The sequence below is a fragment of the Falco rusticolus genome, chromosome 4 (genome assembly GCF_015220075.1).
Source record: "Falco rusticolus isolate bFalRus1 chromosome 4, bFalRus1.pri, whole genome shotgun sequence".
NCBI lineage: Eukaryota > Metazoa > Chordata > Aves > Falconiformes > Falconidae > Falco > Falco rusticolus.
Window position 1 is genome coordinate 88,519,127 of NC_051190.1, and position 14,814 is coordinate 88,533,940.

The 14,814-nt window shown below is 36.6% G+C and overlaps 1 long non-coding RNA gene across 1 annotated transcript; it reads right to left on the reverse strand.

Annotated features, from left to right (window-relative positions):
- Nucleotides 1-9,159: 9,159 nt before the first annotated feature.
- LOC119146063 lies at nucleotides 9,160-11,011 on the reverse strand. The gene is made up of 3 exons (XR_005103620.1): nucleotides 10,925-11,011; nucleotides 9,922-9,963; nucleotides 9,160-9,322 (listed from the first exon to the last, which is right to left on the reverse strand). It is a non-coding gene; the product is annotated as an uncharacterized LOC119146063 (long non-coding RNA).
- Between the last annotated feature and the right edge of the window lie 3,803 nt (nucleotides 11,012-14,814).

Here is a 14,814-nt window from a genome sequence, read left to right on the forward strand (position 1 = left end):
CTCATGCTGATGAAGGTCTGGGTTGTATCTCTGCCTTAAACCAATATCAGGTTTCTGGACTTACTCCTCAAATTTATTTGAGAAGCAACGAGGACTCCCTTGAAAGAACAGGGTTATTCGGAAGATACCTCTTTTACTTAGAGACTTTTGCTAGAATACTAATGAAGAATAAAGTGTAGGAAGAATGAGAACTCACTTTCCTTCAGCAGAAATGAAATATTTATTGGGTAAAATTCCGCATCATACTCCTCCCAAAATCTACCTAAATAAATTCTTACATTGCAGACACTCAGCACATCACAGTATTAAAAAAACCTGAATCTATGCCATGCTACTCATGTTTTCACACTTTGTTAAGAGGGGGAAGAAAGGAATTGATCTTTAAAAGTATTAATTTATAGATCTAAAGTCATGCACTACATAAAAGCAAAATATTTCTGAAGCAGTTGTAATACATTTTTGCCAAAAAAAACCCCAACCCCAAATATAAGCCCAAAGAAAGCTAAACCTCATAATCACAGCACAGAACATAAAATGTAAACAAATTCCCATGAAGATCATACTGAACTGAGGAAACAAATGAAATTACTCAATAATCAAGGAAGCTAAGCATATTTTAATTGAAGGCTACCATCTCGATTAAACCCTTTTTAAACTTTTTGCTGAAGCTGAGGAGTACTGATATAGCCAGTCATTTTACCCTAGTCTCTGAGTCCAACACATTCATTGGAGGATAGTATTTGCTTAAACCAGTTTGGCTGAATTTGTAAAAGCATTGCCATCTATACCTTTAGGTTAAGTTCCAGTCTCAGGGGCTGATTCTTTGCCAATAGAAATGTCATGACTCTGTATAATATACCACTTTGCTATACTGATGAAAGGCTATCTAGAAAAATTCCAGCTTTTCCCTTTGGGGTTAGAATCTCTTCTTGTCCTCCTGAAGAAAATTTTTGGAACAATTTCCAACAATCCAAAGTACATTTAAATAGAGGGCTGTAGGGAGCAAGTATCCTGTTCAGTTTCAATTTGTACTTAGATCCTTAATACTAGTTTAAATAACTGTTCTGTGAAGAGACCAGCAGACACATTTATAGCAAAGTGTTTATGGACACCACGATGATGAATATTCAATCGTTGAAGATAATGGTTAAGATCCATGATTAAATGATAACACTTAGTGAACTAAATTTTAGGAAACACATTTTCACATATACCTAGTTGTTTGGAATACAGTACTAGTTTCAGAGCATGTGAAAGCTATGGAATGAATCTTTTGTCTGTTATTTGAATTAAACCTTATAAAACTTGGTTCTGTTATCACATTTGGCTTTTAAATAAACAGGACTACAAAATTCTGTACAGACTTCTGTGGTCTGATATATTCTATAGAGCTCTCAAGTTAGTTTCATATCAGGCAGACTGTGTAAATGGGAGTTTTGCACAGAATGTAGACTAATTCAAGTTCCAGGTAGGAAGTGAAGAATATGGAGAGAAGAATTTGGGAAGAAAGCACATTTCAGTCTTTGTTTCCAAGAAGTTTCAGTTTTAAGAGAGCACAAAGACAAAATTGGAAGGATAAGTAGCATCTTCAAAATATATGGAATTGAGTCCTAAATAAAATATTGGATAAACAAGAATTTTTTTTTTAACAAAACAGCAGATTGTTTTACACTGGCAGATTATACACATGCTGAACCAACTGACTTTGCTGCACAATTTAACTAAGCTGAAATGACAATTTTCGTCTGTCTGCAAGGAGGTAGGGGTGACAGTGTCCCAGGGCTTGGATGAGGGCCTCTTAAAGCAGCTGGTCAGACCACCAGTGATGTTACAGTCTTACCTATGTGTTTCAATTGCCTTCATCTGCCTTTTGCTAGACTGTACATTTGTAAATTCATAGAGCAAGGAAACTTTTCCCTCCTCAAATTATGTCTGTTTACATTCACTTGTTTGTTTTTTGTTTAGCAGAATAGAGACTGTTTTTCTTTTCAATTAGTACTTATATCAGGCTGCTAGGTAACAGGCCCAGAAAGCAGAGACCTTTTTCAAATGTGCCTCATGCTCCCAAGAGCTTTCAAAATTCAATATTTCACTTACGTGTCACAGCATTTTCATTTAGGCTGTGCCAGGTTTAAGGAGAGTACTCAATCTTGAATGGCCCATTCATGAATTGCCAAAAAGAGAGAATTAGAGGTTACACCTTGCTTAGGAGACATGGGATATTTACTGTATTATTCTAGCTTTTTAATAATTTTTAATGAACAGGAGAAAAAAAAAAAAGTACTGTTTCCCACTAAATCTTTTTCAATAAATGCCTACAATAGCCTATAATAAAAGGCTGGAAGGAGGAATAACACAAGTGAAAACCTAGGCTCCCCCACCAAAATTTTACAACAGAAGTAAATGTACCTTCACAAAAAAGATTGTTTCTGCAAACCCAAGATTAGGAAAAGATATGATAGGACATTGTTAATATAAGTAAAATAGAAGCTTGACAAAACAGGAAACCATCCTTTTTGAACCTCCCAAATACTGACCGAACAAACCAAAAATTCTAGAATAACTATGCAGTGAATCAGATACTGTCATTTGGTGAGCAGGCAGAAAAAGAGGCCAATACCAGGTGATTCATTTCCCTGTTAAAAAGTATGTCATCAATTCTAAACTTGCATCTGTGCATACAGAAGGAAAGTATTACCAAAAAACATGTTTAATTAAGTATTTTTGCTCAACAGGGTTCATACATATTCTAGTTTGAATAGGACATAAGAAAAGCAATCATTATTACTCAATACATTACACTACTCAATTCATTATTCAAAATGTAAAACTATTTGGGATGTCATGAATCACATTGTATTTCTGATTATGTCTGGTCAAATGCAGCAATGACAGGCAGCTTTCCTTTTCAAAGTGTTTCTGCCATGTTCGTCATCATCTACAAACACATCACTGTAAGCGTTAAATTACTCACTTTCACATTATCAAAAAACACATGCATCTTGTGGGGCTTTTAGGGGATTCAACACATTGAAACAAAGACTTGCATTTTTACTTGTAAACTTCTAAATTTTAGAGAATGACATGTGGAGTTATAAAAAACATTAATACGGTATACAGGGTCAACACCAAATAAAATCATTTCATCAAAGAAATGAGATCTTACTTCACCTGAGATCCAGCAAGTTAATTTTCAGATTACAGGTCTTCAGTTACAGTCTGTTCCCAGAAGAAAGGATATTTGCTTCCAGAGGAAGTGCATTTGTCATGAAAGTTTGATTAACCACCAAAAATGGTGACTTCTTAATTCCTACTTTATATTCTATGTGCTTGTTCTCTACAGCAGCCAGGGATCAGGATTTCCAGAAGACAGACTACATGCTTATTCCTACTTTGAGTGGCAGGTCCTATTATGCTGACAAGCACTGTTTTCTGGATTTTTTTTCAGCACACTGAGGGAATGTGGCAATCAGTGCTGCTAAAGACCCAAACAGTAATGTCCACAAGATGATCCTAAGGTCAGCAGCCTCATAAACTTCATGGGCAAGCGCTACCCCTCTGCACAATCTTATTCACCGTCTCGAACATAGCAATTCTGAGTTATAGAATGTAGTCTACAGAAATGTAGATTTAGAAAAAGTTTTAAGGACTATCTAGTCTGATTATCTGCAGTGTGTCACAGTCTACCAGCATATTCCCAACAGGTACACAACCTACTCTTAAAAATCACCAACAAGAGATTCCACAAGATCCATACCTAGCCTGCTCCACAGTTTTTCTACCCTTATGTAGTGTTTCCTAATAACAAGCCAAAATCTACTGTTCTGCAAATTGAGCCAACCTTTTCTCCTCTTTCTTTCAGTGGCAATGGAGAGCATACTGGAAAAACAGTCAGCATGACTCCCCTTCAGCTTCTCTTTTCCAGATTAAACAAACCCAAGCCTTTTAACTTCTTTCGTTGTTTTACAGAAAAAACTCCTGTTAATGAAGCCCAGAATAGAACCAGCATTTTTCCAGCATCTTCATACTGTTGTTTTATATTTAATTTATGGGCCCTTGGAAAACAACGACAACATCCTTTTTAGCTGTGTGACCTATTACTCCTTATTTTGAGTTCAACACAGAAAGCGTGTGAACAAATGCAACTTCAGATGTCCTTTCAGTCTGCCTGTTCTGTCAAAGTAATTTTAAATCCACCCCTACCTTCTTTCTGGCAGTTATAATTGCATGCTACATCCTTAACTTGCTTAAGAGAATGTCAGAAGAAGTCTGAAACACAATCACTAACATTATTTCCTCTGAAAAAAAGTAAAGTAAAAGTTTGTGTTTGCCCCTCTCATCAGCTCCCCTCTTCATCTTTTACAAGTCTGAAGCACAAAGAGTTTCAAGAATTACTTTATCTACTTCTTTAAGTACTTCAGAAATAAATTACATCAGGGTTTGCTAAACTTGAACTTTTATCTGGCTAAATATTCTTTAACATGCATTAGCTTCAACTCACATCTACTTGTTAAAAGTAATTATTTGGTCAAATTAACTTTCTTTGTGAGAAGAAAACATCTCTTATTCCAGTTTTTTTTCTCTTGCATATCAACACATGCACATATCAGTACCACATCAACATTTTGGGGTTTTGTTTTGGGGTTTTTTGGTTCTTTAAAATTATTTAAATATACTTTGTAGTATCTAAATACTGCCTTATGTTCTTGGGTAATTGAAATTCACTGTCTTTTAGTCTGCTCATTTCACACCTATGCATTTGTGCTTCTCTATGCCCATTTATGCCTACAAAAATTTTAGGGATTGGCACTTGATATGCAAAAAGTAATTCTTAACATGTTACAAACACAAGTCTGACTCCAACTTTAAGCTATTATCCTTTGAAATTCTTTGTCCTTTGTTACCAAGGCTGATACATATAGGTGTGACAATATCACTTATCACTTTCTAAATGAATTCCTAGATTAATTTGCAGGTTTTGTATCTTTATGTATACACCAGTGCTCTGCAAATGCAACATTTTGAACTTAAGAAAAGGTTTTAACCAAGCTCCCCTACCAGTTACAAATCCTTTCAAAAACTATTTTTAAATAATGGATTTTATTATTATTATTTTTAATTTTGCATAGTTGACCTTTTTTTATGTATTCTTTTGTTGTGCCCAGTCAGTATTTTCTTCTATCCTTAGGAAAGTGTCTTCTGAATACTAGGAAAAACCTAAATGCAAGAATATGCTACCAAATATATATCATTAAATTGTGCTGCTATATATACTTTCAGATGACATATTTACGTGTCATGCTAAACTGTCCTCAAGTTATGAGAAGAGTTTAACCAAGAGCTGCCATAAACAATTTCTCTCTTCATGCTGTTTTTCCCAGTAATTCCTTCAATTTCAAGGTATCTGCCTGGTTCTCATTGCACAGTGATGACTAAACCTACAGTACATGCACTCTTGTCACCAAGCTGGGCATAAGATATACAGCAAATCTTAAGATATTAATTATACCAGGCAGTATATATATATGTACTTAAAAAAAATTTCTAGAAACTAACTTCTTCCCGCACACACACCCCTTCTTAAAGACACGTATGGCCTCAAAGAAGTTCTGACTTTTCCTTTTCTGTCTTATGTCACTGGCCCTTCAGACCTATCTACAAGATGTAAAATAAGATTAGTTCACGATTCAGGAGTTAAAGCTTTCTCACCTATTTCTAGCCTGCTTACTAATGAAACATGGTTTAATGTGGTCACTCATTTTTCCCTTCTGTATCAAAGTCAGGCTCTTATTTAACATGTTAAACTGCTGGAACAAAATTGGACATATTTGACTGAGGATATGGAAATCTCCAGAAGACCATGTTCCTTTAGATTATATGAAAACAGTTTTTTGTGTAAATAAGAATGACCTTCCCAGTGCCCACACTGAGGAAATGGCAACACTCAAGAGCTCAAACCTCAACATCTTGACATCAGAGGCTTCAAACCAGAGCTCAACTTCCAGACATAAATCCATTTCTTTCAAAGCTTTTGTTGCACTTTTCTCAAAACTGGTTGTCACTGATTTTCTGATTTTTTTCCTTCTCCTTTTAGTACTGCATTTGCCTGAAAATCTGTGACTTTTCTGTATTACCATATAAATGTGGTTTTTGTTTTGTGTCAGAATAATTTGGTCTTAAGAGCCTTTGTGATTCTCCTCCTTTTCTTCCTCAGAAAAGAGATGTCTTTCTCTCAAAAACACCATAGCAATTTCTATTACCTCATGCTCAGTAAACATGTTTCATTCATCTGCTGCAATTACCCTGGACAAAATCAGGTTTTAACATAATCCCATCATTAATTAAAACTTAAAGTACCATTAATGGAAAGAAAATTCACAATCATATGTTCTTTGTGCAGAACATTCAAAAGCTTCAAGGACCTCACCACAACATTAAATCTACAGCTAGAAAGTATGTCCTCAGCTGAAAATGAGACCGAACAGAGCTGTTGGGTAAATTAAATTAGAATATTCTTTGGAGACCTGAACTTGAATAGCCAAGAGTAGGCGTGAGTAATCCTTCAGGAGATGGAGCTCTAAACTTTTCTACTCTATGAATAAAACTCCATTAAAGGTAGATTACAAGAGAGCAAAGGGAGCAGATGACTTGTTGTTACGCTCCACAGGAGTAACTCCAGCTCTCCATGGAACCTTATCTGGGACCTGTTACTGGTTCCCTGGAAGGGAAAACCTATTTCTCCCCCAGCTGAAAAGATGTTTCTGTGGGGTTGACCTGCACAGATTTTCTTCCTGGAGTAGCAAATTGGCCCAGGGTGTTCAGTGGGCTGAGAGGAGACCTGCAGACAGGACAGTAGTAACTTCCAACCAGAAGGAGGCTTTAGCTGCCTAGTCATGCTCCCTGCCCCGCTTTTTGGATAGAGTCTAATAGGGCCTTTTGCAAAAAAATGTAAAACACCAGTTCTGAGGCTAAACAGCTTTGGTACTACTGGATACTTGGTTTCAAAAGATCATTCCCTTTCACGCCCAGGATGTACTCCTCCAGTGGTCATTTTCAGATGGTTCATCTATGCATTGCAGACCAAGGCATGTCAGGTGAAAAAGGCATTGTATTTTTCTGATGTTACTCTTGCCAAAGGCAAAATATTTGGTCAGTGCTGCTGGGTTTTTACACTTCACTACACCTAGCACTAGGAAATTCCCTTCCTCTGCACATTAGAGGACTGAAAGATTTTCTTTTTTTTCCCCTCTACCTAGCTTTTCAAGAAAGGAGATATCTCCCCAGGTTAGTCTTTATGACTTGTGTTATACCAGTTTTTATGCAGGCTGCCAGCAGGCTCTGCAACCTGAACAGGCATAATCAACCCAAGGGTATGAACATTGTGTAAGAACCCTCCTAGAATTTGTGGGCCTTGAGTTAAGTTCAGGTGAAATACAGCCACTTTTGTTTGGGGAGCAACCTATATTACTTTTCTATAGAATTATTCAAAATATGCAGCCCACCTGTGCTGTTCTTACTCATGTTTTATTCTTCTGTTACACACACAGATTGTTTTAAGTGTAATCAATCATATATTAAGGTACCACTTATTAAGCCAATGGATTCTTAATAATCAGTCACCTTATTCATTGACATTTTCAATGGAAATACTACGCTGTAGAAAATGCTTTTAAAATATACAAGCAATAGAAATTCAACTGTCTCTAAATTACTAGCTCATATCCTTAGTTAATGCCTAGAAGTATAATATGCAAGTAGTTTCACTGATTTAGCCTAATACCTGGGTATTCTCCAATTAGAAGTTCAATAGGAATTAAACGATATGATTATCCCTTCTCTTTCAACAGACATTGTGTGAAATATAACCATTTGAAAATCAAACATAATTTGGCCCAAGTACCAGAAAACAGGTAACATATAGTGTGGAATGGTTCAGACTATCGTATATCCATGGAAATGGCAAGAACTTATCAAAGCCTCACCTGTATCTAGATGAAAGTTAATTTAAGATTAGGATCCCAAGTGAATTTTCAATAGATTCTGCTGAATGACATCATGTGCCAATACTGTTCCAAATACCAGATGCCTTGTCAAATTAAATTGCACGGAAACAAGGCACTCCAATATTTGAAAATTTGTATTAGTAGACCAATTCATCACCTATTACATCAGCACTATCAGAATAGTTCATTGAGAAGTAAAATTCTGATGTACAGATTCATTGGAATCTAAGACTTGAACTGAGGTATCCAAGTTACGATGCTTACTATCCTAAACTCCTTTTAAAGTCAGTAAGAAAAATGAAACAGGCACTTTCAAAAGCAGCTTAGTTCCTCAGATGGTGCCTTACTTTCTGTCGACCAGGGCAGTTTAGAGAAAGATTTCTAAAGATGCCCAGTGTTAGACAGATGAATACAAGCCTTACTAAATTAAAATCTTTGTTCTTCACTGGGGCCTCTTACTGTATGCATTATCTTGACCAAGCCATATTACACACAATAATTAATACATACAACATGTGAGGCATTATGAACATTTGTTTGGGATAAAAAACCTCAAGTGCAATGAAAATTCAGGAACTTTGCCTATTCCGAATATTTTTTTGATTCTTAAACTGAAACCATATACAATTAGAAGTGTTCCAGATTAATGTTCACATCACATATTGATGTTGGTGTTCAAATTCAGAGAGGAAAGAAACCTGGAAAGCCTTATAACAGTCACCAAAATAAAAAGAATATTTATTTTTTTTAGACAAACATGAAAAAACAGTCATATTACAGTTTTTTCAGTTCAACTGTTTTCCTTGAAATAAACACTTACACAGAGACACTCACAAGTATTGTTCCCAAATAGTAAGTAATCCTTCAAAATAAATAAAAGCTAAAATTGAAAAGTTGAAATAATTTTTCATTGAACTTCATATTTCTCTACTGAAATTTCCACTGAAATCAGTAGAACAGCAGATTTTTCACAAACAGTTAAAAGCTTTCAAAAATTGTAATATAAGGTCTTTCAAATCTTAAAGATATAAAAATATCTTTCTGAAGCTCTAATAGTTCAACAGTCTGTATCCAACCATTCTGGCTATCCAGTCCTCAGCTCAGGAGGTCACTTCATCCCCCAGCTCTCAAATCAACCCAATACTCACTTGAGTTCAGCCTCAACATTGTATGTTTATGCACTCTTTTGGTTTCCAGTTCACTGCCACTCATAAGCAGTCGAATCTGCTCCTTCAGGAGCCATAGTAGTTTTCCTCTTTCTTCCCTACACCTTGGGAGGGTATCAGGTGAGTCTGGTTTTCTCCTGTCTAGTTCCAAAGCTGTAGGGAAGCAGAGGAAAGGACTGAAAGCATCTGTCTTAGAATTTATGTAAGGGAAAGGAGAAGATAGAAAAAAGAGCTTCCTTTGAGAACTTTGTGGAAGCTGCTAAAAGGAAAGGGAAGATGACCCAAGTGCTTTTTTTCATGGCAAGATCTAACTGGCAGCTCTTGCCCAGAAAGTGAGAAAGCAACCCCAGAGCTGAGATTTAGCGGAGTCTGAAATGCCTGTAATTACTGGAGAATGTCTTCTAGCCAGGAAGGCTTCCAGGAACGGATCATCTGGAGCATTACCTTAATGACACGTAGGAGCACTCCTTACCTTAAAGTCACAGTAAGAAAGACTGAGCTTTATTTATTTTCCTTTGTATTCTTATCAAAATGCAAAATAGGTTTTTAAACAAGTCTTTATCTCTGATCTAGATTATTTTCTTAATGCTGTTCTGTTCCACAAGAATTGTTTGTATTGGTTGTAGATAATGGGGTCATCTGTACATTTTTATTATAGCAAGAAGCATACAAAGTATAATTGCAGCCAATTTCTGAGGGAAAGTTGAACTGCAATAATACACTTTTTCACATTTTTAGGAAAAATTACTTACTTTTAGACAACTTGAAGTGTTCCTGTCAGCTTGGTGTGACAGCTGCAAAAAAAGGATGAAACAACAGAATATTGGATTATGACAATTTCCACACAAATGTAGAACAGAAAATAACAGATTAGGTAGCATTTCTGCAGGAAAGGATTATGTGTAATGGTGCATAATCAGAAACTAAACAGGAGTAAAACATGCTACAATGTTGCCCCAAGCCCCGTACATGTTTGCATACATATTATAAGACAGATGCAATATTATCTGTTTGCAGAAGTGATGTGATATCAGGGGGAATCCAGCATCGAAGTTTTGACAGTACACTTTTAAGAAAGATGGAGAGAGTTCAGAGGAAAGTGGCAGAAATTGTTAGTTTAAGAACATAAATTACAAGGAAAGATGCATAGAATTGTGTCTGGTTAATTGGAGGAAATGGAAATTGATGGAGAAAGTGGTAACATGCTGCTGCAAAAATGAAGCAATAACCTGTTTTTCATATCTGGAGTACAAGCGAAGATATAATGGGTTAATTTATGACAAAGTAGATTAAGGAGATATATAAGGGCAAAGAGCCTTGTAGAAAATACGGTGAAGCACCGGCAGACATTTCCTGGAGCGGGTGTGGAGTCTCCATTGGCAATATCTATGACCACATTGGACAGAGCTCCTTCTCCCAAATAATTTAACATCACCAGCCAGACTAACATAAGATATACACAAAAGTAACAAAACCTTATTGGAACTACATAGCCAGAATCAATCTCATTGAACGAGCAAAGTTCCTGCCTCACATGCAGTCATGCAAACCAGAAGTAAATGTGGTACTTCATGGAATTAGAGTGGTAATGTAATGCAAGTTGGGTGAATCAGGACCAATCATCTTGGCAGTACAAATTGCGGTTCTATCTTCAATTTCTGTAACACTATCACAATTCCAACATGAAAAGTCATCAAACATCAGCTGTTAGTTTCCCCTCAGGTCTTATGTGCACCTTCAAAACCTCTCTCATACCTCTGCACAAGCTCTCTTGCAGCAACCCTAGAATTCTCCAGCACCAGTTCCAGAGACTTAGCAGTCCTCAGTCAACCAGCCACATCATTTTAAGTTCCGCAAGAGTAGAGACTCCTAAAAGGCAAATTTAAGTCTGCTAGTGATTTCTTTTCTCAGTTACCACTGAAGCCTGGTAGAAACAATCTGGAGATTACCAAAGATCCATAGACCTTATTTTGAAAGCCGTTTCTTTGAATCAAAGTGAAAGAGATTACCACTTCTATTCGCAGCTGAAACTAGCAAGTAATCAGGGATTATTAATTGAGTATATTCCTTCAGTCTTGCCTTCTATTGGCAGTGTTCCGAATTATTTATCTCCTTACCATTAGTTTTATAACTATGAAGAACTTATTTGACCCAAATCTTGTTTTATAGTTTATTTGATATTTCGTTTTGGTAAACAGCTGAAAAAAATGGTAACCAATGTTATCACTTGAATATTTTTTATAATTTAAATTTATTAAATAAATTATAATAAGCTTTAGACCTAGGATAAAGTGTCACATTTGTTATGATTATTTTTTTTAAAGTAATAACAGGATCTTACAGAATGCAGGATTTTTGATTTCTTTACACATACGTCTGTTTTATTGCAGTTTATAAACGAGCAACCCTATTTCAGTTTATGAAGGGGAAAAAAAAGTACAGTTAACAAATGTCTGCCTTTTTTCTTTAAAATTGACCTGGGCCAAGGGTCCTCCTAGGTGGGCTATACTCAGTCTGACCGCAGCAGCTGAAGGTACCAGCTCCCCAGGCTGCCTGTCTGAATCTCTGTTTCAGGTCACCGACAAGGTAAAAGAGCAGCGGAGGGGAATCCGTGACATGCTTTCACTGCGCCCTTTCATATCCCACTGCATTCACACAAACTGCCAGGGAAATTGGGTGCTGAAGAGTAGTGTCTGACCTGGGGAAGAGTGAGGAGGAAGTAAACATTAGCTCCTGCCAGCTCTGGGAGGACAGCAGTGGAGTCAGGCGGTGGGGCCAGACAGCTGAGGTCATTCCCATCTTCGACAGGCAGCTGTGTGCTTCAGGGTGCAGCGGTCACAGCCCTCAGATCCTGCAGACGCTGCTGGCAGTTGGCGCTCTATCAAGCTGCTCTTAACAGTTGCCTTCTATTATGTGTCCGAATATTAAGCCTGGTTTAGATAGAAATTATCTACACCGACACCAACTAAACCATAGGCAAACTTTAAACACAGTCAAGCCCTTAAACAATCTACCTTAGAATATTAATTTCAATATACTTAAAGCAGACTGCAAGGGGAAAACAAACCTGTTTGTTTGGTGGGGGAGAAGCACTGACCACAAAGCAGAAAAGCTGAAAGAAATAAAAAGGCCTATTTATAGAAGTTGCCAACTAGTTGGGTTTTTTTTTTCCTTGAAATCATTTTCCTGGAATTTTTTGTATAATATTTTCATTTTACTGATGAGTGGGAGGAAACAGAACAAAGCAAGAGAAGCAGGCAGCCTGTTTTTTAAATGACTGTTTATATTTGTCCTTCTTGGACTCCTTTCCCAAAACATACCACAAAGAACATTCCTTCTCCCGGTCATGTCTCTTTTCCTCTCTTTTACTTTTTCTAGTGCCTTCCATAAGGCTAGGATAGTATTTTGTGGACATGAGAATCATAAAGAGGAGGAAGGAATTCACCAGTATAAAATTAAACAGGGACATAACAAACTTGGCTTCGATTTCTACTTTTGCAACAGATTTTCCCTGACACATTTGTTGAGCCATTTAATTTCTCTTCTATGGTTTCCCATCTGTAAAATGTGGATACTCATTCTGTTTTCCCAGAAGGGTTCTGCCAAACAGAGCTACTTTCTGCTGTGTATGGCTAATGACACAATCACAATAACATCTAATCCAGGAGAAATGTCCTCCTTTTTTTTTCCTTTTTTAAAAAGTCCCCCCTCCTCCCACCCCACAGCTTCTGGAGAGATTCACTTGCGTTGACCTTCATGAAAAGAAGTATTATAGGAACAGAACTCTCCCAGTCACGTGCTGGAGTACAATTGTGATAGCTTATCACCACTTGAAACCACACTGGGTTCCCTTGCTTCATATGGGCACTGTTAAATTTACAGATTGGCAAGGCCAAAATTTTATCACCAAATAGGATGTATTTAAGTGATTCTTTCAACAAAATAGTGGCAATGTACATCCCAAAGATACAGACAAATGCCTGCTGGGCAACAGCTACATGTTGTGTTCCTAGCAGTATGTAAGAATGAATGTTCCAGCCCTGTTTATCAAACACAACACAGTGTGCCTGAAGTCCAAGAGTGACTCCAGATATAATGAAACTGGACAGCCAGGAAGACCGTAAGGTCATTTGCTTGTTTGGAAAGGAGTCTAGGAGACTGGCAAGGACAGAGTAAATTTAAAATTTAACAGTAACATGAAACTCCAGAATCAAAACCCAATTTGGGCACAAATTAAGAAATACGTTAGACTGGATTATGTAGCACCTAAAGATATCAAACCTCAGATTCAACCCACACAGAGAATTCAAATCTGATGAATAGGCTGTGACAGTGGGATGTGGGAAGCCAGGATGAAAAGCAATGGATACTTTTTCCTAGCTGTGCCATAGGGTTTATTTAGATATACATCATTGTTGCAAACTTTTTTGCAAAGTCATTAGATTCCTATAGCGACTATGGCAAGTATGTTCTCTAACTGCACATTTACTCATAGATACCAAACGTCCCAAATTATACTTTTAAATTTCTTCTTGCACTATATATATATATAAAAGATCATTATGAAGATATTTATATGGAGCCTTGGGAGTGCTCACTAAAAGAAATAATTTTTCCCAGTATCCAGAACTATAATTACATCAAAAAGGTTTTATATGACCTTTAAGAAACTTGTGAAAGGCAGACATTCTATTTTTTCTCAAATTAAGTTTGCTATTTCCCACCATGTCACCAGAAAGTAATGTTACACCAAACAGGCTGAGGTAATGTCATGTATGACTGAACCATAACAGCATTCACTTAGCCTGATGCAATGCTGAAGAAGGCAAATTTATCACATTTTCATTGTCTGGGTATTGTGTCCTAAACTTAACATCAGCATTAAAAATACAATGTGAATGAGACAAAAAAGGAGGAAATTAAAGCGCTTATACTGAAACAGTCCATCTGATTCTTTTTCATCTTTTTGTTCCTTGTCTGCCTTTGATGCGGTGTTGTGTATAACTATTTAGTTAACTCAGTCCTGTTAGGGCAAAAAATCAGCATGAAATAAATTCATTTCTTAGGTAGGAAATTTTCTCAGTTGTTAACATTTTACAATTTTCTGGATACTGTTTCACTAGCAAGAAATTACATTGTATACTTCTATTGGGGAAAAAACAGAGTTGCTGATACTCATCCTCCTTCTTCCCATTTTGTTTTTATATAGGATCAACTATTTTCCAGTCACCGTGATGACAATGTTCCTGAAGCATTAGCAGTGGAAGATACCATTTCAATGCGAAGCTACAAACCCATAACTATAGGAAACCATTCCCATTTTACAGAGCAGTGAACAAAACAAATATATTGGGCCTCTTCAAGCATATTTTTACTTCCTTAAAAGTTGATTTAAAACTTTAAATTAGATTCTTCTTTAGATCCCAGCTAGGCAGGGTATGCCATGCCTGAGGATCAGCAGTCCAATCTTGCAATGCAATTTAGTGATGCTTTTGCTTTTAATAGAACTTATCTTCCTGTTTGCCTTCCCTTCACTTCCCTCAAAAGAAAAATAAAAAATCCTATGACACTACTAAAGTCAGAGAGTTCCATCGATCAATGCCAAAACAGACATCTTCCAAACTAATGGTCTTCAGTTTGCAACT